This window comes from Cupressus sempervirens, chromosome 10 (genome assembly GCF_028749045.1).
Source record: "Cupressus sempervirens isolate cs-2001-9-10 chromosome 10, ASM2874904v1, whole genome shotgun sequence".
Classification (NCBI taxonomy): domain Eukaryota; kingdom Viridiplantae; phylum Streptophyta; class Pinopsida; order Cupressales; family Cupressaceae; genus Cupressus; species Cupressus sempervirens.
The window spans coordinates 487,390,397-487,411,718 of NC_143127.1; positions in this window are offsets into that span (position 1 = coordinate 487,390,397).

The window sequence follows — 21,322 nt, forward strand, 5'->3', positions numbered from 1 at the left end:
TTTGCAAATTAGGTTTCCATGTAAATCATTGTGTCAAGTGTGTTATTGAGTCTATTATGTTTCATATTTATATTTTTGCAAATTGATTTGGTAGTAGCCTACAAGTTTTAAGTGATTGTATAATCTTATGGATGCATGCATGTTTTATGGGTTCACTAAGCTATGAAAGGTTTTATTCGTACATCTAGACCTTGGATAACTGATTTACCCCCCCTCTTAGTTATTCTAAAGAATCCAACAGTTAGACCCATCTTCCCACCAGACTACCCCACAAGAGATCTAAGTTCCTTCTATAGAGCTCAAAGAGGAGCTACTAGAGATGATGACAAGACTATGAGAGAGGATGAGAGGGTGGAGTATGAGGATATACAAAATCCACTAGCTAGGGGGCTACTACAAAGGAGAGAGTAGAGGAAATGCCTCCATGAGATCTTGTGATGGATGAGGAGCCTTCTTTCACTATTTATGCTCTTCCTTAGTGAGCATGATACCCAAGATCCTATAGTGATACACTGATCCCATGGCATAGTTAGTGAGAGCATGGAGAGAGTAGTTAGCCCATGCCCCCACCTTCAACATCAGTGAGAGAGATAGTGTGCTCTGAGGGGATGCTAGGTAGAGTTAGATTTATAGATTTTAGAATATTAGTTTAAAATAAAATAGAATGAAAGTACTAATATGGTTGTATGATTTTAGATACAAAGAAGGAGTAGAGAATCTTTGTGAGTGAGGTCCTAAAGGACCTTACTATAGCTTTGAGAGTACCATCCACTCATTTTTTTGAGGTTAGAGGATAGAGAAATCTAGGGATACATGTTGATATGTTTTCATCTCTCACTCTAGAGCTAAGATTGAGACAAGAAAATGAGGAGATAATTGAGTCTCATATAATAAAGCTAAAGACAAAGCTGCGAGTGATACAAGAGTACATGATGCAACATAGCTCCTCTAGGAGCCATACTCATAATACTGCTTCCTAGAGACCATCTTCTTCCCATTATGGATGAGAGAGATCAGGGAGCCATCACCCCGTGGAGTTTTGAGATAGATTTTATAGATAGATGATATATATAAAGGCATATTTTATACAATGGCTTCCATGTAGACCAACTTTTGATGATATAAAAGAAATTTTTATTCTTATGATTAATGTTTGAAATTAATTGCATAAACATAACAATTATTCATATAATACAAATGTTTCTAAAGTAATATTTATAGATTCAAAAATATTACACACTAATAAAATAAATTTTTTTTTTTATTAGGAGAAACATAAGTATATAAAATTAGTTAGACACAATAATGACAAAGACACATAATATTGATAGGCTCCTTAAGAGGAACACCATCCATATTTGCAATTGTATATGCACTAGAGCCATAGATTTCTATAACCATAAAATGACCTAACCAATTAGGACTGAATTTTCCCTTTTTAATTGATAAAGCATTAACATTCTATTGATTTTCATAAAGAACAAGATTACCCACATTAAATGACCATTCAAGTAATTAATTGTTATAGCATTTTTTAACTAAATTTTAATACACTCTTAATTTTTCTAATGCATTGATTAATTATTCATCTAAAACTTCCAATTCTTGTAAGCATTATTCTCTAAATGTGTCATTATCAACAATTCCATGGAAAAGACTCAAAGAGAGGGGATTTTAAGTTCTAATGGCATAATAGCATCTACGTCATACACCAAGTTATAGGGAGAAGTACAACTAGTGTTATAGACTCTAGTTCTATAAGCCCTTAAAGCATATGTGAGTTGCATATGCCAATCTATTCCATGCTTATTCACTATTTTTTGTAGGATTTTCTCAGTTACCTTGTTAGATGCTTCAACTTGACTATTGGACTAAATATAGTAAGGTATAGAAAAGTGTTGATTAATACAATATTTCTCGATAAATTTCTTAAATTCCTTATTTTTAAAAGTGGTTCCATTATCATAGATGATAGTTGAAGGAATGCCAAATCAAGTAATGATATTCTAAAGAATGAAATCACATATAGCTTCTTTTGTAGTAGATTTAAGAGGAACAAATTCAACCCATTTAGTAAGGTAATCTTTAGCAGTTAAAATGTAGGTATGTCCTTGTGAAGATTGAGGAGATATCATATCAATGAGATCAAGACCCTAGACACTAAAGGGCCAAGATGCTAATTGAGTATGAAGCAAATTAATATGAGTATGACTAAGATTAATATGTTGTTGACACTACAAAAATTTCTTGACAAAGGGAAAAGGATCTTGTTCCATTGTATGGCCAACAATACCCAATTCATAGCAAATTTTTAACCAATGAATTTCCACCAAAATGTTCACCACAAGATCCAAGAGCTTCTTGTAAAGCTATCAAAATTTTAGTGTCTACTAGACACCTTAGCAAATGGCCATTGTAAGATCATTTACACAAAGTATCAACCAAAATAATATAACAAATAACCATTTTCCAAATTTGAGTGCAAGAATTTCAAGAGGAAGATGGAGGGAACGTTCCATCTTTTAGATACTTGGAGATATTAGAAAACCATTCATTAGAGCTTAAGGTACAATATTGATATATCATAGACTTGCATTTAAAAATGGTAGGTTCCAAGAGTGTGTGAATAGTAAATTGAAAATCCTTGTTCTCATTGAGACATAAAATACATGTTGCACTAGCCATAGCATTTGCATGTGTATTATCCTTGCGAGGAACTAATTGAATAACGTAGAATGAAAATTATTTGGTACTACAAAAAAAGTTCTCAATATTTTTCATGTTGTCATTCTTAGCTTGATATAAACCTTTTATTTCTTTCACAATTAATTGAGATTCACCAAAGTTTTTTCAATTTTATATTTTTTAAAGGGATAAAGCCACTTGAAGTCCAACAATAAGGGCTTCATACTCCACAATATTGTTTGTGCATGTAAATGTTAGTTTATATGAAAGAGGAATCAATTTTTTAGAAGGAATGAGTATTAATCCTCTCACACTAATTTTACATCTAGAACCATTGAGATACATATCCAAAATTTATTCCTTATCCATAGCTAATATGTTTGCATCATGAAACTCAATCATGGTGATAACTGAATGTGAAGAAGGAGCCTTATCGAAGTGATTAGTTAAGGCTTTCCCTTTAAAAAATTTGTGAGGTATGAACTTCATGTCAAATCATATCAAAAGAATAACCCATTTTGTCAATTTCCCTAATAAGTCTATCTTAGCAAAAAGATGCTTTAAAGGATCAAATTTCACCATTACATTGACTTCAACATCAAGAAGATAATGCCATAGTTTTAGACATACAAAAACTAAAGCTGGACATTATTTCTCAATTTTTGTATATCATATTTCATATTTGATCAAATTATGACTAATGTAATAGATCAAGTATTCTTTACCATCACTATCATGATGAATACAGACTCCACTCAATGCATGTGAAGAAGAAGTATATAAATAGACAATAGGATTAGTGAGATAACCCTTAAATTGTTGAAGTGCTTGTTGACATTCATCATTCTGAGATAAAATAAAAGATTCCTTAAAGATGTGAATGGGATAGTTCTATTAGCTAGGTTTGAAATAAATTGTCAAATAGCTTGTATCTTTCCTTGTAGGCTCCAAAGCTTTGATATGCTTCTTGGTAGTGCCATATTAACAATAGCTTCTATATTTTCATTATCGATTTGAGTATCATGGTTATAGATTATAAATCCTAGTAGTTTCCCAATGTTAACTCCAAAGGCACACTTACAAGGATTCAATCACATATTATAAATTCTTGTTCATTTGAAGATATTTTTCAAGATTATCACATGTTCATTATGCTTCATCAATTTAGGAAGAATATCATTGACATAATCTTCAAGTATATTATGTATATAGTCATGAAATATTAGAGTCATGGCATGTTGATAAGTTGCACAACACATTCTTTAATCTAAAGGGTATCATAACCCAACAAAAGGTTCCCCAAGGTGTTATGAATGAGGGCTTGTATTGGTCTTCAAGAGGAATAAAAATTTGATGATAACCAAAAAATCCATCCATAAAAGATAGTAGAGCATGTCCAATGGTTGAATCTACTATCATATCAATGTTAGAAATAGGAAAGTCATCTTTTAAAGAATCTTTATTCAAATCCTTAAAAATATGTGCACATATGTATCTTGTTTCCTCCTTTAGATACAAAAATAATGTTGGATATCCAAGGAGAATAATTAATTTAATGAATGAAACCAAAATCCAATAATTTTTAAATTTTCATGTTAACCACAAGAGCAATACTTCGATTCATCTTTTGAAATTGTTGTTTGATAGGCTTAGCATTTGGTTCAAGAAAAATGTTATGTGTCACAATCTTAGGATCAATACCAAGCATATCAACATAAGACCATACAAAAATATCTTTAAATTCCTTTAGTAAATCACTCAACTCCACCTATTCTTCAGAAGTTGAACATTATCCAATTTTAGTCACTTTTTTAGAATCCTCAATGTCTATTTGAACATTAATGCTTTTTTTTATCAACAAATTACTTTAATAGGATCCCCAAAAGGAATATTTTCATCATACAAATTTTCATAAGTCATATTGTCTCCAAAATAGCCATAAGTTTTTTAAAAATATGATCTTTTCTCTTTATGATGAAAAGAAGGAAGGTTGTCATAGACTCCTAGAAAATCCATCAGAGATTCATCATCAAGAAAAAGATCCATTTTCATCGGTTTGTCAAAATTCAAAAGTTTGAGGTTAATCAGCTTAAGAGATGCATTGCAAATGTGATTAACATGCAAGGGAAATAGTGAAGGTTATTTATGAAGATTAAATCCCAATCCATATGTACATTCAGGAAAGCCACTATCCATAGGGACTCACATTCCTTGTTCAAATTTTTTACAATATTTCCCATTAAATGCAGACTTCTTTAGCAAAGTATATCCAATACCATAACAACCAGCCATTTTTTTAGGAGATAACAATGTTTCATGAGTCTATATATTGTAACATTTAGGCTCAATAGTTTCAACAATTTCTTTAGTAGAAGTGCACACAAATATATTTTTGAGTTCACATGTAAGTGGAGAGAATGTCTTCTTTTTAGGTTAATCTTGTTTTTTAATGAAGGATAAATCCAATACCTTATATTCTCCAACAAATGTAGGATTAGAATGCAAAGTGCCCCAATCATCATCAGAGAGAGAAAAGAAAGGATTTTCAATTTTAGATGGTTTTTCTTTAGTTTCAATTTTCACAAAATCTTGTGTAGAAGAAGTTTTAGTATATTATGCTTTCAAGAAATGATTAAGTTTATCATCCTCATGTAGAGTATATGTGAGATTTTGTAAATAAAAGACACCTTTCAGTGGAGTGTAGAAGGAGTAGCATGCATAACATATAACCAAATTTTTCCTAAGAGTAAGTTATAATCTAAAAGAACACACATTACATGCATAGGAGTTTCTAAGATGACACGATCAACATTTATACAAAATGTTATAATTCCCAAATTATATCTAGCAATGTTATCAAATCCACAAATAGGGATGTAATTAGGTTGAATAGTCAAAAGATCGACTTGTCTAGATTTTAGCATGTCTATGATACAAAGATTCAAGCCTAATCCATTATCAGTTAAGGTCTAATGTATAGTGTTCTGATTACTAGACACAAAAACCATAAGAGAATCATATCTACTAAAAATTTCTATAGGAGGGAGATCATCTTCAGTGAAGAAAATAGAAGGATGAGATGGTATCATATACATAAAATCCAAGAAAAAAATAATAGTATCTAGATTAGGTGATGAAAATGGAAGAGTAGATAAAGCCTTTTGTAAAGCTTTGTGGTAAGTGGGTGACGTTTGCAATAATTCCACCAGAGAAATTTTAGCAAGCATAGCATGCAATTTCTCTAGCAAATCATAATCTTTGAAAAAGGTCGTTATAATCAAGGTTCTCATGGAAGCATGGATTGAGAAGGTAGCAATGAATTAGGAACATTAGGTTTAGGATTATTTTGGGTGTAGTAGGTATGAGCCACAAAATCTTGATTAATGAAGTAGTTTAAAGGATTTGTGGGTTTACCCTTAATAGCCATCAAAGACTTCTCATAGCATACAAATAGTTTATTGATGGAAGAAACAATTGTAGAAAAAGGAAACCATGCATGCAAGTTATCATAAAAAGTATTAAAAAAGTTTTAGAAGGGTGTAAAGCTAGATCATATGATTTCTTATCCACATCTTCCTTACCAAAGGTCTCATTTATAAAGCTAACATTAAAGTACTCATGAAAGAATTCAACCATTTTGAATGAAAACTACATGCAATGAATACACACACACACACACATATCGACACACATATATATATACATACATATATACATATATACATACATACATATACATACACACACACACATATTTATATATACATATATACATACATACATATATACATACATACATACATACATACATATATTGAAATAAAGATATACAAAATAATATGAAATGTGAGATCTAAAACCAATATCACAAGTGTAAATGTCATAATTTAGGCTCACCAAAAATGTGTCGGGGGAAATGTGAATCAAGGAAAGTGACCCTAAGTTCATCATACAACCACACACACCTCAAAAGGGTGGAGTCCCAAGAAAGAGATTATTTGAAGACAACCCTTAAAGGTTCTAAATCTTAGAAGGTTAATGCAATCCAAGTGATAAAGGAGCATAAAGTCAAGCCAAAATCTAATAATTTTGAAGGAAGCAAAAGAGTGACACTTGCCCTTTAGATTTAAACTAGTCAGTTCTAGATCTAAACAAGGGACTAGATCTAAACAAGATAGAAAATAATCAAATGAAAGTATTGAATTGATAAAGGAGGATATAAAGGTACTTATCTTTGAGATTTTGATCCTTTTTTGAGTGTTTTATTATTGTAAGGAGTGAATGAGACTAGATTAGGGCTGAAAATTGAATGACGAACAAAACCCTAAAATCTTTCAACTATCTATTAGGGATGAATTGGTGCATTAGGGGTAAACTAGTTCATCAAAGCTATTGTGCCCCCTAACCAAAGGTGTTTGATGTTGAATCTAGTTTTAAAATTTTGCTAAATGATGAAAAGGGTACTTTGATCTACAATTGTTTTTATGTTATGACATTTGCTGATATTTAAACTGGGGAATGTTGGGTGGCTATGTAAGGGTTTGCCTTAGTCAACCCCCCATTTTGGTGGTTTACACCTCCATGGATAGCCAAATTGAAATGTAATGTGTGTGATGCTTGAGTATGAGCTTGGAGTGTGCAAATGCAAGGATCCAAATCTTTAGATCCAAAACCCTAACATGAAGTGTTGTGCTTAAATATGGATGAAATTGTAAAGTATAGATATGAGGATAACATAGAAAGCATACTAGACCTTGAAGGCTAAAGTGCCCTAGGCTATACTCATGATCCATATTTATTATTCCATGATTCAATCTTGAATGCTTGAAGTGAATGTGAAGAGGAAGATGAAGAATTCTCTTGCTTCAAAGGATATTTCTATGCCTCTTTGCTTCCACCTTGCAAATGTTTTAAGACAAATAGGGATGTCTGCAATGGCTTGTCCACATGAGAAATGATTTCTTGATCTTGATTGAGCATAAGTATGTTGTCTTTCTTGGTAGTCTACATGCATATGATTCCTTTCCAAATGAAGTATTTGAGAGTATTTATATAGAATTTAGATTAATGTAGTGCCTACACCAAGTTTACTTTTATGTTATATTGTTGAATTATTTTAGGCTAGTTTTCATGGTTATGTGATATGATTTAGTGGTACTCAGTTACCTGATTTACTTGATGTTATTTTCATACTTAGATTTTATATTTGATGAGATAATTTATATTCAAATATTTCATGTGTTCATGGTTATTCTGTTGATGATGATGATGCTTTGTATGTTTCATATAACAATCTCAATTGTTTTCATGATGACAGTTATATGGATAATTTATATGCAGTTTTATGGTTACCCCATAGTTTCATCTGTATGATGTACTTGTATGATTTACTTTATGTTTGACATTTTTGATGTGGTTGAGGGAAGCAGTCACAGTCACCTGCTAGTCAGGATCTACATGATGTACCACTCCTTGCCATTGCCTATTTAGTTTAGATATATATGCATATGTACATGTTTAGCTTTATTGCAGATTGTAGGTACTGAGCATTGGCTTCCCTAAATTGCCAGGATGAGCGATTGCAATATCTCAATGGTAAAAGAGGGGAGATAGTTCTCAAGTCCAAATCCTAAACTTGAGGAAATTGTCCTAAAACATAAGACAAGTATCTGAGTTAGTTACCTTTTTGAATTCATCAAGTGATGTGAATTCCATATTTTAACCTTTGAGTTTAATTGATACTTTGTCATTTAGATGAGTTTTCTTATTGAGTTTGTGGGTCTGCTTTAATTTTTAGTTATAATTAAATCAAACAAAGACATGATTAAATGATTTAATTAAATGAAACTTTTATAAAGAAAAATCAAATTTTAATTATATTTAATTAGTTGAGAGATTAATTAAATAGAAGAAAAAAATTAAAAGATTAATTAAAAGACCAAATTTGGTGTAATTTATTTATTTAATTTAATAATAATAAATTAAGAAGTTGCATTTAAATTATAAAATTTAAATATTATTATTAGTTGAATTAATAAATATGTTTTCTAAAAATGTTTCTTATTTAATAAAAGCATAGTGTTAATGTTGGTCAAAAGAATAGTCTTGACAATTGAGTGTCAACTCACTTAACCATTTTCAATATATATGTCGAGTACACAATGTATGTCAAGCTAGAATTTCAATAGGTGCCGAGTCATAGTTGGTGCTAAGCAAGTCTAAACGTAGTATGTGCCAAGTAATCTAGGAAATGTTTAGATGTCGAGCAATACAAAACATACATTTGCCAAGCAATACAAAGTTTAACAGGTGCCAAGTGAACCAGGAAAGTAATAGATGTCAAGCAATCTAGGAATCAGTTCATGCTGAGCATTAGTAATGTAATGAGTGCTGAGTAACTCAAGATTAGCATAAGAGTTTGTGCTTTCACAAACTAAGATGTAAACCATTTTTGGAGCCAACCTAGAGAAATTTTGAAGGAGAAAAAGGATAAGGATGAATCATTTACATTCCCTATGCAATCTGCATGCAACCAATCAGAAAAAATGGAGAAGGTATGCAACCAATGTTGAAAATCCAAGGATTTGAGTGGGAATTTGAGATTTAATATGGATCATAGATCCATATCTAACCCTAAGTCTTCACATTCTTTATAAGGAGGTCAAATACATCATTGCATGTGTGGAAGAGAATAGTGTAAGGGGAGATTATAGCCAAATTTCAATAAGAAGAAGGAAAGACTTGGTGGAGTAGAGCAACAGTTTCATATTAAGTTGATCAAAATAGTACAAGAGACAAGGAACACATACAGAGTTAGATCAAGCAAGGATTAGAATGAGAAGAGTAGATCTAGTACCTAAATCAGCAATTTGAGATTGCATTCAATCAGGTCAAATGTTCTAATACTTTCTCACAATTGTGTTAGCGATTGAAATCCTATGTTGATAGGTTAGCTTAACAACTAGGTAGGAGAACCTTTGGAGAAGGTCTTGAAAATCCTATGTATTAGATGGGTTTAACAACCTATTGTAAATCCTTTAACAAGGTGACACTTCATGTAAGTATTTGTAAATCCTTTAACCAAGTCACTGTTGACATAGTGTAAAGCCTTTAACAGGGCAAGCCTTTCACAGGGTAGACCATCAGAAGTGGTTGAACATTGATTGCTGCAGTGATTTTTGTGGGTGTCATCCCCACCCCAGTTTTACCTTCTTATTCCTGGAGGGTTTCTGGGTTACCAAATCTTTGTGTTATGTGTTGATGCATGCTTTCATTTCATATTTGTTTATATGTTTACATGCATGCAATTTTCTTTCAGTTATATGTTAATAAGGACTTAAAAGGATAAAAGTTGGTACTTTTGATTCACCCCCACTCTCAAAAGTACTCTTCCCATTTGAACATTCCAACAGTTAATAATTTAAATAAGTTTTATTTTAATTAAAGGAAAAAAGCGTCATAAAGGAATTAAATAAATTAAAATAATAAAAGGAGAGGCTTTTGCATGTTCATAATCCCAAAACCCTAGGATGAGTTAAAATTTTTATTAGGAGATTAGAGCTCATTTCTCCACACATAGGTTTGAAGGAGCAATTTTTTGGAAGGATTTTGACAAGAATTTTTGCATTTATCAATCTTTTGTCAAATTTTTAGCATCAGAACAAGGTAGGAATTTTGTGGAGTTTATCATAGTAAATATTTTGATTTACCTCTGTCTTCTTTGTGCCTATTAAATGGATCTTTATTTATGGAAATTGTGTTTTAAAATAAAAACCTTTGTTCTTGAAATAACCATTCTTCGCCGTTAAATCATCTGAGACAAATGAATCTAAGAAACCTTATTAGAAAATTGGAAGGTAACTAATTCATGGGTAGGGTGTTGAATTAAGAAAGTTTATTGTTCGACAAATTTTAAATAGTTGAAAATATGTTTGCTATTAGATCTGTGAAAGAAAAGCACTAATAATAATAATTAATTACTAAAATAATTAAAAATTACTATATAATTTTTTTATTTTATAATTATACAAAAAATTTAAATAGTTTCTAGGGAATCAAGCCATGACCCTCGACCCCCCCTCTCTGCCTAGTAGCAACTCACACTATTGTAGCAATCATGAGAGTTGCAGCATCATCTCACATTGCTTTGAGAGCCATGAGTGTATCTTAGCAAACTCACACACTGCACATCAGCTGTGAGCTTTTTTGGGCAGCCTCGTAAGCTACCATAACAATCAGCCTTCAAGCCTATGTCAAGTTTAATTTTTTTAATTAAATATTTTTATTAATATTTTTAAAATTAGTTATATATATAAAGTATTTTTAATTGCTATTATTTTATAATTTTTTTTTTAATAAATATAATAAGTAGAAGAAACTTTATTATTTAATTTAAAATTAATAAGCTTTAGGTGAGATTTAATTATAATTAAACATAATTGTAGTTGCAATATATTTAAAATTGGATTTAAATTTAATTAAATCCAAATCTTTGGATAGTATCATCAAATGGAAATCATATGTAAATGTCAAATAGACTATTTCTTTTTGTCTACCATGCATACTATCATTAAACTTTAGTACCCACTTATTTATTAGGGAAGGTATATACAATTAAGATATCCACACAAGGTTTATATTTGATCAATCTAAACCTAAAACCTTATCCAATTGAGAAACTATTATATAGTTGAAAGAAAACTTGAAATTGATGCAAATCAATTTTTATGGATTTATATCATAAACCAAAATAACTAAATGACTACATTTTTTTAAAATGCATGTCAAATTGTCATGTTTTATCTCGTAATGGGTTTTGGGGAACCCTAGTATTTTGACCAGTTTGGTATGTTTACCAGAGGCTTGGGAAGAGATTAAATTATGATGTTGTTATGTAATGTTGTTTAGTCACAATTGTTTCATTCCCAACCATTATGATGTATTCACAAGTTTCTATGGTTATAATCCAATACTGTTATGTAAGCTCATTTTGTGAATTTTTTGATATAACCTTTGAGGGTGTATTAGTCTTCCATTTTTCTTTCTAGTGTATCATATAGGATTGATGTGGTTATTTTGATTTGATGAGATATTTTGTTATGAGCTTAGGGTAGGTTATCTTTGTGTATGCTGGGAAGTGGCTTGCAATGAAGTCTAGAGCCCTAAAGAGGCTACCTTGGGTAACCCTTTGTAAGTTATGTTAATAAGTGATAACATTTCATTAATGGGGTTAAAATGAATTAACAAGAGTCAATATATTACCTTGCCCATGCCTCAAGTGCTAATACAAGCTACGATGGGAGTAAAGAGGATGCTCAGTTGTGACCTTGCCTTGTTAGTATGCCTTGTTTGTAAGAAAGGATATTGATGCCACATAGAGTCAATAGGGATCTAGAGTCCAGATAGACTACCAGGGTAACCTTAAAGTTGACTCATGTGATGACACTTTCCCACATGCATATCAGGTTTCCTACGTGCCTTTTTTTCCTCTGGGATTAAATGTTACTTTTGTACGTGGTACCTTTGAGATAGATTACTATCAAGATTCTTTGACCTAGATTCTTGTTATGAATTTTGGATTGTTATCTATTATTGACATTACAATCAAGTTTGTTTATTAGTTACACACACACTTATTCAGATGACTAGTAGCTATCGAGCTTATTGTATAGTTAATAGTGTTAACCAAGTAACTCAAGCTCTATCGAGTTCTACATTTGCTACTGAGTTCTAGGAACATCATTCAGTTTGCACCAAGCAGTATCTACCAAGTTGGTGATTATCAGTGTAAACTGAGATTCATAGTGTTTATTGAGTTTCTTAATGCAAATCGAGTTTTCTAGTGCTTACAGAGTTCACAATTTTAGTGATGTGAATCTAGTGTTGATCAAGCTATGTAGTGTCAACTAAGTGATTTAGTTTATACCAAGCTCATAGTGATAATGTTGACTAAGCTATGCAATGTCAACCAAGTGATATATTTTACATGCCAAGTTTTTTAGTGTTCACTAAGTCAACAATGCAGACCAATTTCAGACTACTTGTTCAATATGAGATGAGCTTCTACGCCTACCAAGTACATGATGATGCTGAGCACTGACAATGGTTTTTGAGTATCGAAACCTCATCAATTTTTTCTTCATAACCTGAGTACCTACAATTGGGCTAAATTTGTGTATTTTGGCAGAACTTGTATTGTAGCTGAACTTGATGAAATTGTAAATTGGATTGGTATATTTGTAATGTATTGTATCACATCCAAATAGACATATAAAGTATGAAGAAGATATATAAGAGTAGAAGTGTGGAATAAAAGGATACAAGTAGTATAAGGAGCAACAAATATTTATTGATCATAGCAAGGTGATCATTACACTCCAAAGGAATCTCATTTAGCAAATCAAGTTGCAGATTAGAGATCAAACACTAGTTCATCCTAACAGGTGAAACAATTAAATCCTTTCACAAGGTAGAATTAAAAATCTTTTTAAAATCTCTTCACTGAGTGCACACTTCATTTTATGTTTGTAAATCCCTTTGCAAGGTGGACCTAACAATCATTATTGCTCCTAATAAGGCAGATCATTAGAAGTGATCATTGTAAGCCTTAATAGGTCAATTTTATATTGTAGTACTAAAGCTTGTGGGTATCATCCCCACCCTAGTTTTACTTTCTATTTAGAAGATTTTTTGGTTACCATATTGTGTGTCAAAGTGTCATGAATGTTTTAATGCTTTCAATTTTTCATGCATGCAATTAGATTAGAATACACATGAACAATTAATTGGTAAATAAAGATTAAATTTTATTGGTTACTGATTCACCTCTCCTCTCTCAGTAACTTAGTCTATCATATATATTTCCAAAAATCTATTTGGGACTTGAGGTTGTCTCAAAATAGCATAGGGAGTGAGCCATTTAGATTCTATGAGGTCAGATAGTAGTGCTTCTTATACCATTGAGATTTGACATCTGGATGTACCTTGTGTAGTTGTTCTATTCTTATGATCTTATGATTATGTTCTATTTTCGTATTCTAGTTTATTACACTTTGATTATTTGAGATCCTATGTGATGTTTTATCTTATCATGTTGTATGTTCTTTTAGTATTTCATACCTTGTGACTTGTACAGATGATGATTATGCATTTTGGTTATGCTATGTGGCATCTTATGCACTTGTATATTATTTCATGTGATTTCATACTTATGGTTATTCTATGACATAAAATTTATTTTCTTATCAGATTTAATCTTCATAAAACTTATGTGTGTGATTCAACATCATAAAAACTAGAGAGATGTAACTGTTATTGTATTGATTATGTATGTATGTGAGTTATTTCTTATCTTATGTTATCTCTTATTTGTTTTAATCTTTAAAAAAAAAAGTTTAGCAAAATTAGTGACATAATAGGTTAATTTCTCTTAGGTTCCCTGGTGGGGCATTAAAATTGAATTCCTTCCACAGGTCAACCAAGCTCAAGAAACTAACTCTGTACCAAACCCCAGAGAGTTTCTAACTGTCAGGACCCAAGATTGGGCCTGATCAATGGCACACCACACCCCTAATAGGCCCACCAGGGGTGCATTACACTCCTAATTGATTAGGGGTGCAATGCACCCCTGACAACCAGGCTCAGAAGATCCCAAGACCTTCTTGAGACCCCAAAATAGGTCCAAATTCTGAGGAAAATCCATTTTTGTGCAGAAAGTCATGATACCATTTGAAGAGAAAGGAAAGGGGATGACCTAGATAGATAGATACCACCTCAAGTTTTTCTTTGTAAAATGGGAATGTCGAGAGGCCTTATTAGGTCTTACCTAGATTCCATTAAGAGGAGAATAGGTTAGAGATTAAATACAATTTTGTTATTGAATTATAATAGCTAGGTGCTAAATGGTCATAAATTGAAGTGATTCCAATTTAGGATAATATACTACCAAGCCATACCTTATAAAAATGAATTACATTACATAATGTAATTTTAGTGAAAGTGAAAGAGTTATCAAATCAAAACAAAAGTTGACTTATATGACACTATAAAAATTATGATTGCTAATAACACTTACATGTGAACACACCCAAAATATGAAAAGTGACTCCTTTTGAGCATAAAAAAAATCCCCATTCCCACTATGTATATAAATATTAACTAGTAGAAACTTGTAACCTATTTTAAAGCATTAATGTCAAATAAGTTTAGGTAAGAGAAGAGAAACATTTGATGCTCTAGGATTCTTTTTTTCTACTAAGAAACATAACTGTATTGTATTGTAGGACCTTGAAACAACTAAAAAAAAGTTTGGTGGGGATGTTATGCCACCTATCATTCCACTTTTATAGACAATTTATAAAAGTACCATCAGATGAGAAAACAAAACTTTTGAAATTGTTTTGAGTTGGATTTTAATTATTCCAATCATCTACTTTTATTTGTATTGGAAAGGTACAAAAAGGTAATGAGAATTGGGATTTTATCATCATATACATAAAATTGATACAATTAAATATATTTTTAATTTTAAAATACAATAGAATTAAAAGATTCTTATTGTCCTTCATATTGATCTTCAACCATTCAATTCAATTTGATAATAAACACAAATTGACAAATATGGTACAATAGAATATTAAGAGATTTAAAATTCAAATAAAAGGTCTCTTCTACTATTAAAAGAATAGCTCCTACTATAGATCACATTTATTATTATTCATGGTCTTATTTTTAAAATTTAATAGATATAAGTAAACTTTACAACTTCTATCTATAACTAGAAAATGCTCCAGATCAGCAAGATCACATATGCCCAAGAGATAGCTTCTTATAGTTTCTCATTTTCTAATCATCAAAATCATAAAATTATTCTTATCTAACTAGATGCTTCTATACAAACAGAACCCCATTTAACAATAGTCATGGTTTGGATAAATCAACAAGACAACACCATAAAGCACAACTCTAGCACCAAAACCAACAACAATACATTATCTATCAAAATTTTTCCTTTGTGATTTATTTTAGATTTAAGAATTTACATCAAATAAAAGAGAAATATAGTCCAATTTCAATCCTCCATAAAATGTAAACAATAGATTTTGAGAAAAAGACCCAAAACTCTACTCTGAAACTAACAATTTTCTCCTTTGTGAATAAACTTTGTGATCCCATAACAATCTCTCAAAAGGAAAATATGTTTTGCATAGCTAGGGGACAAATTCATGCTTTCCAAAGAGGTCCAAAGAATTATTTCATCAAATTATATAAATCCCATTTGAAGAGTATGAAAGCCTTGTTGCCATAAGAGAAAGAAGCAAAAAAATGAGTATCTCAAGAAGATACAAGAAATAAGAACAATAGTAAATAATGAAATTCTATCACAATCAAAATTTAATTAAGTACTCAATAGAAAATAATACAATGTAGTATTAGATTTGAATTGGATTTAACATATATTCAAAGTATTCTCACTATTTAGAAATGAAGCAAAAAATATCAATACAAGTAAAAATAATAACTAATCATAAAATCCATAGTCTTCCCACATCCTTTGTGCTATTTTATCTAAAAATATTCCCTTTATAATATCTATCTAATGAAGTCATCCCATAAGTGTCAAGAATTGGTACATTTATTCCATCATGATCATTGTGCTCTTCAATTTCCACATCATGTGGAACACCATCCTCTATCATAATAAAATTGTGTAGTATGCAACATGCTAACACAATCTTTGTTTGAGTCATGATGTTATAGGACATCCCATGCCATAGGATTGGAAAATAATGCTTCAAAATACCAAATGTGTATTCGATCACAATCCTAAGAGAGGAGTGTTAGTGGTTAAATAATTCATGTGGATTATTGATCATGCTTTCTCTAGAAAACTCTTTTATGTAGTAACACATACACAAATAAGGGGCAAGAAATCCAGGAACATTTGGATAGTCAATATCAACTAAATACAATTTTTTTATAAAAATAAAAAAGAAGTTATAGAGTGAAAAAAATAAGAACTATGATTTACAATAATCACTATATAATCATTAAAAATGTGATTTAATACACCAAGGGGAACTAGTAATGGATCTGATCTTGAGAGAGTTTAAGCGAGAACATGACCATCTAAAATTGACCATTCCCAACCAACAAGAACATATTTAGACCTCTAGTCAAATGAACAGATATCTATTACATTCTATGATAGGTTTCCTTCTCCATTTAGATATTTTGTTTGGTTGTCCACATAAATAGTAATTTGTATATGGGTTCCATCGATTGCTCAAATAGAATTCTAGTGTAAGAAAAATTATTTTGAAATACATAGCAATATAAGACTCAAGCAACAAAATACATGCCAGTAGGAGACTTATGTTGAAGTATGGATCAAAGTGGTCCTTTCCAATAATTTATAGAGTAGTTGGAGAAGGTTGCAAAAAATATTTTTTATGGAGTGATAAGTGTTGAAAAGGGATTGTTTGAAGTATAGAACCTATCATGGAATAATCATAATTTTTTTAATGATATCAAACCTACTTGATAGTGAGACAATTGATTTTTGGTCTAAATGCTATTATTTGTTTGATTGTTGAAGAGGATTTTAAAAGAGAGGATAACAAGAGAACCTAAAGAAAGGTTGAGTTATTTTAGTGTATAAAAGGAACACTAAAACCAAGTAAGACATTGATGATATTATGTATTGTTGATATACTTAAGGCTAAAGTTAATGGTCACTTTAGCTAAGACAAGAAGAAGTGTTTTCACAAAAAGTGTCCACCAAGCCTGACCAAGAAAACAATCTAAGTTGAGAAAATTCTAGTTCAAGTTGAGAAGAAAGTTAGTATATGCTAAGTGGTGATAAAATTTAGTAAGTACAAAGAATTAAGGAAATAATAGTAATGATTGAACTGATAAGTCATAGTTGGTGCTGAGAAACCCAGTGTTGGTCGAGCATCAGAAGACTGTTATTTCTGAGTGAACAGTGTAGATGCCGAGTGACAAAAAAAAGTGTTAAATTGAAGATTTGACAAATCTGAGCCGACTAAATTGATCTCTTGAATTATGTGAAGCCTATGGAAGATAAGTATAATGAGATGGTGGCACAAAATTCAAGATAAACCATTTGGAGGAAAATTTAAGGAAGATTGTAGAAGAATTTTTTAGAAGAACTAAAATGGAAAAGTGGGTAGATTCATTGAATCTTCTCCAACCCTAGAATGGATGATTGAGGTTAAATGAGAAAAGATCTGAATTCTCTATTTATAGAGATAGTAGAATAAAAGAAAACGTTTTCATGGGTGAGAAACTAAGGAAGGTAAGAAGTCTAGGGTGTTGCTTCATATGGTGGTCGAATAGAAGAGACTACAATTGGAATACAAAAAAAGAAGGCTTAAGAGGTTGAATGATTGAAGGGTGAACAAGCTGTCAGAGTTGAAGAGTATGAATGCCAAGTAAAATGGAGGACTAAACCAGAGATCTTTAATCTGCAAGTGATTTATATTTTATTATCAGATCAAGTCCTGATGTTACTTTCTAAAACTTATACTAGTCTGGATAAATCCTTTGGATTAAGGTTGACCTAACAGTCATTTGTAAATCTTTCAATCTAGTGAAATTGTAATGGAATGTTCTAAATTTCTCTAACAAGGTTCACTCCTAATAGGGTGGTTGAAATACTTTAACCCAATCACATTTAACACTTTGTATTGTAACCTTTAGCAGGGTTGGTCTTTAATAGGGCATCACTTCATAAGAGTGAAATTGGGTAGCATGTTACTAGTGGTTTTTCGCAAATTGGGTTTCCACATAAAATACTTGTGCCAAATTGTGTGATTGAGTTTGTGGTATTTCATGTTTACATTTATAAAAAGTTATTTTGACCTAGAACAATGACCTACTAAGTTAAGGTATTGGATGATCTAATGGATGCATGCATGATATGGTTTTATGGATATCAATCTATTAAGCAATGAAATTTTTTATTTGTACATTTGGACCTTGGATAATTGATTCACCCCCCCCCCCCCTTTGTTATTCTAAAGAATTCTAACAATTGGTATCAGAGTGTTGGTACTTCTAATGAAATACTTTGATGGTACTAAAAGATAAAGATCAAGATGTATAGAAAGGAGGTTCCCAAACTGAACAAGGAAAATTTTTCTACATGACAAAGTTTGATGAAGCTACAACTAGGAGATCTTAGAGACTATGCAAAATCTACCATCACCACTATGCATGTTGATCCTACTAGAGCCCTTGTTGCCAATGATCTAAAAAATAAGAAAGAACACAATCATGCAATATTAGAGCTTGCATTTTTCCTAAGCTACTTAGAGTTTGATGATATCAAAGGATTTAATTATACAAAGATGTGGGATTCTATAGAGATGATCTATGGAGGAGAGAAGAATGTTTTGAGAGCCAAAGGTGAAAGTCTAAGAGGAAATGTTGATTACATGACAATGAAAGAAGGTGAGACTATAGTCTAGTATTGCACAAGAATCAAATATGTTGTGAATGCTATCAGAGGAGAAAATGGTGTTATTAAAGATGAGATTGTGATAAAAAAAAGTATTGAAAACCTTGCTACCTATCTATGCTATTAGAGTCTCTTCCATACAAGAACTAAGGTGTGTTCCTGGTAATAATATAACTCTTGAAGGACTGATAGGTAGACTCACCACTTTTGAACTTTCTAAGTTTGATAATTTCAAAATTGGAAATGTTGAATATGCTTTCAAAGCTAAACTAACACTAAAAGAACCTAAAGAGAAAAAGAAAAAGTTCAAGAATGTTTCTAGTGAAAATGATATAGATGAAGATGATGTAGAAAATCTTGAAGCATTGTTGGCAAGATTTCATAGAGGAAAAGGGAAATACAAAGGTAAGCTACCTATCATGTGTTTCAATTGTAATGAGGTTGGTCATATTGTTACTAGGTGTTTAGAGAAGAAGGATAATAGAAGTGGAGATAAATATAGAGGTAAAGAAGATGAGAAAAACAAAGATTATAAAGAAAAAGGAAAGAAGTCTTCCTACATTGATGAAGAGGAAACAAAAGATGGATCTAATGACCATGATGAAGAAGTTGTGTATTTGCTATGAAAGATGATTCTGATGAAGATGAGGCAACTACATTGATATCTTATGTGAACAAAAGTGATAGATGGATCATTGATAGTTAATGTCTACATCACATGAATGGAGATAAAAGTAAGTTCATTACCCTTGAATACTAGAATGGAAATGATGTCTACATCACATGAATGGAGATGAAAGTAAGTTCATTACCCTTGAATACTACAATGGAAATAGTGTTACATTTGGTAATGATGCACCTTTTCTAATAAAAGGAAAAGGATTAATCAAAATAACAAAAAAAATCATGTCTGATAATGCTTACTATGTAGAAGGATTGAACTCTAACTTGTTGAGTGTGTCACAATTGAATAGTTCAAGTTGCAAAGTTGAATTTGATAAGAAGAAAGAAAGTATCTATGAAATTGATGGAAAAATTGTTAGAAACAATAGTCCACCAAGATAACTTGGGGGGGGGGGGGTGAATCAGTTATCCAACAATTAAAACATTTATCTTCTTTAAGCAAACTTAACCATTCAACCAAAGTAAGCATCAACTATAATAAGATGCACATAGACAATTACACCAGATATGTTAACTAGGGAAACCCTTGAACAGAGGGAAAACCCCAGTGGGAATGATGCCCACATGATGATGTACTAATATAAATATTCCTTGTTAGAGGATGGACCTCGTTAGGAGCCTATTATAACATTTAATACATAGATTTCCTAATAGGAGACTTTAAATCCCTAGTAGGAGATTCCAAGCCTATTAGGAGTTGTGCCAATCATGTTAGGAGTTGTGCCAACCCTATTAGGAGATTTAGTACAATGTATGCAAGATGAGCCCACTGCCCAAACATGCAATTCCAACTACAAGAAGAGCTCATGCACAAACATACAATTTACTATTATGTTCTTCTTTCCTTTGTTTTGTGAACTATACCAATCACTATCAGACCTTGTAGACTAGGTCATGAACTTTGGATCCAAATATTAGACCTCAGATCACTCAACAAAACCTTGGTAATGAAGTTTCCTTCACTTCTGCTTTACTCTGTTCAACTTCAAATTCCATACTTGTATTTTTTACAAAATTACTTTTCCATGTCATCTCATCTCCACATGATAAAGGAAAATTTCCTTCCTTTATACTGAGTCCTCAAAAAAATTCCCTAAGTTGGCTATTAGACCCTCTCAATTAATCATTATAGGACCACATTAAGAACATGTTACACTTAGCAATAACATTAATCTTCCATCTTGCAACTTGAATAAATTTCCATACACATAATATTATGGTGAGAAAACTTAGCCACGTCATCACCAATATGTCTTCTTCACATCATCATCCTCAATTATTAGAATATCAACTCTGCTTAGAGATATAATAGGTTTACCAGAACATGCCTTTGTAAACTCTATCTTAGAAAGAAATTACCAAAACTTACATAACTTCTTCCAGACTTATCATTTCTTCTTCCAACATTAACTAGATATACTTGATACTCATATGTATCTCTTGTAACCTTGGATATTTAGAATATTCAACTAG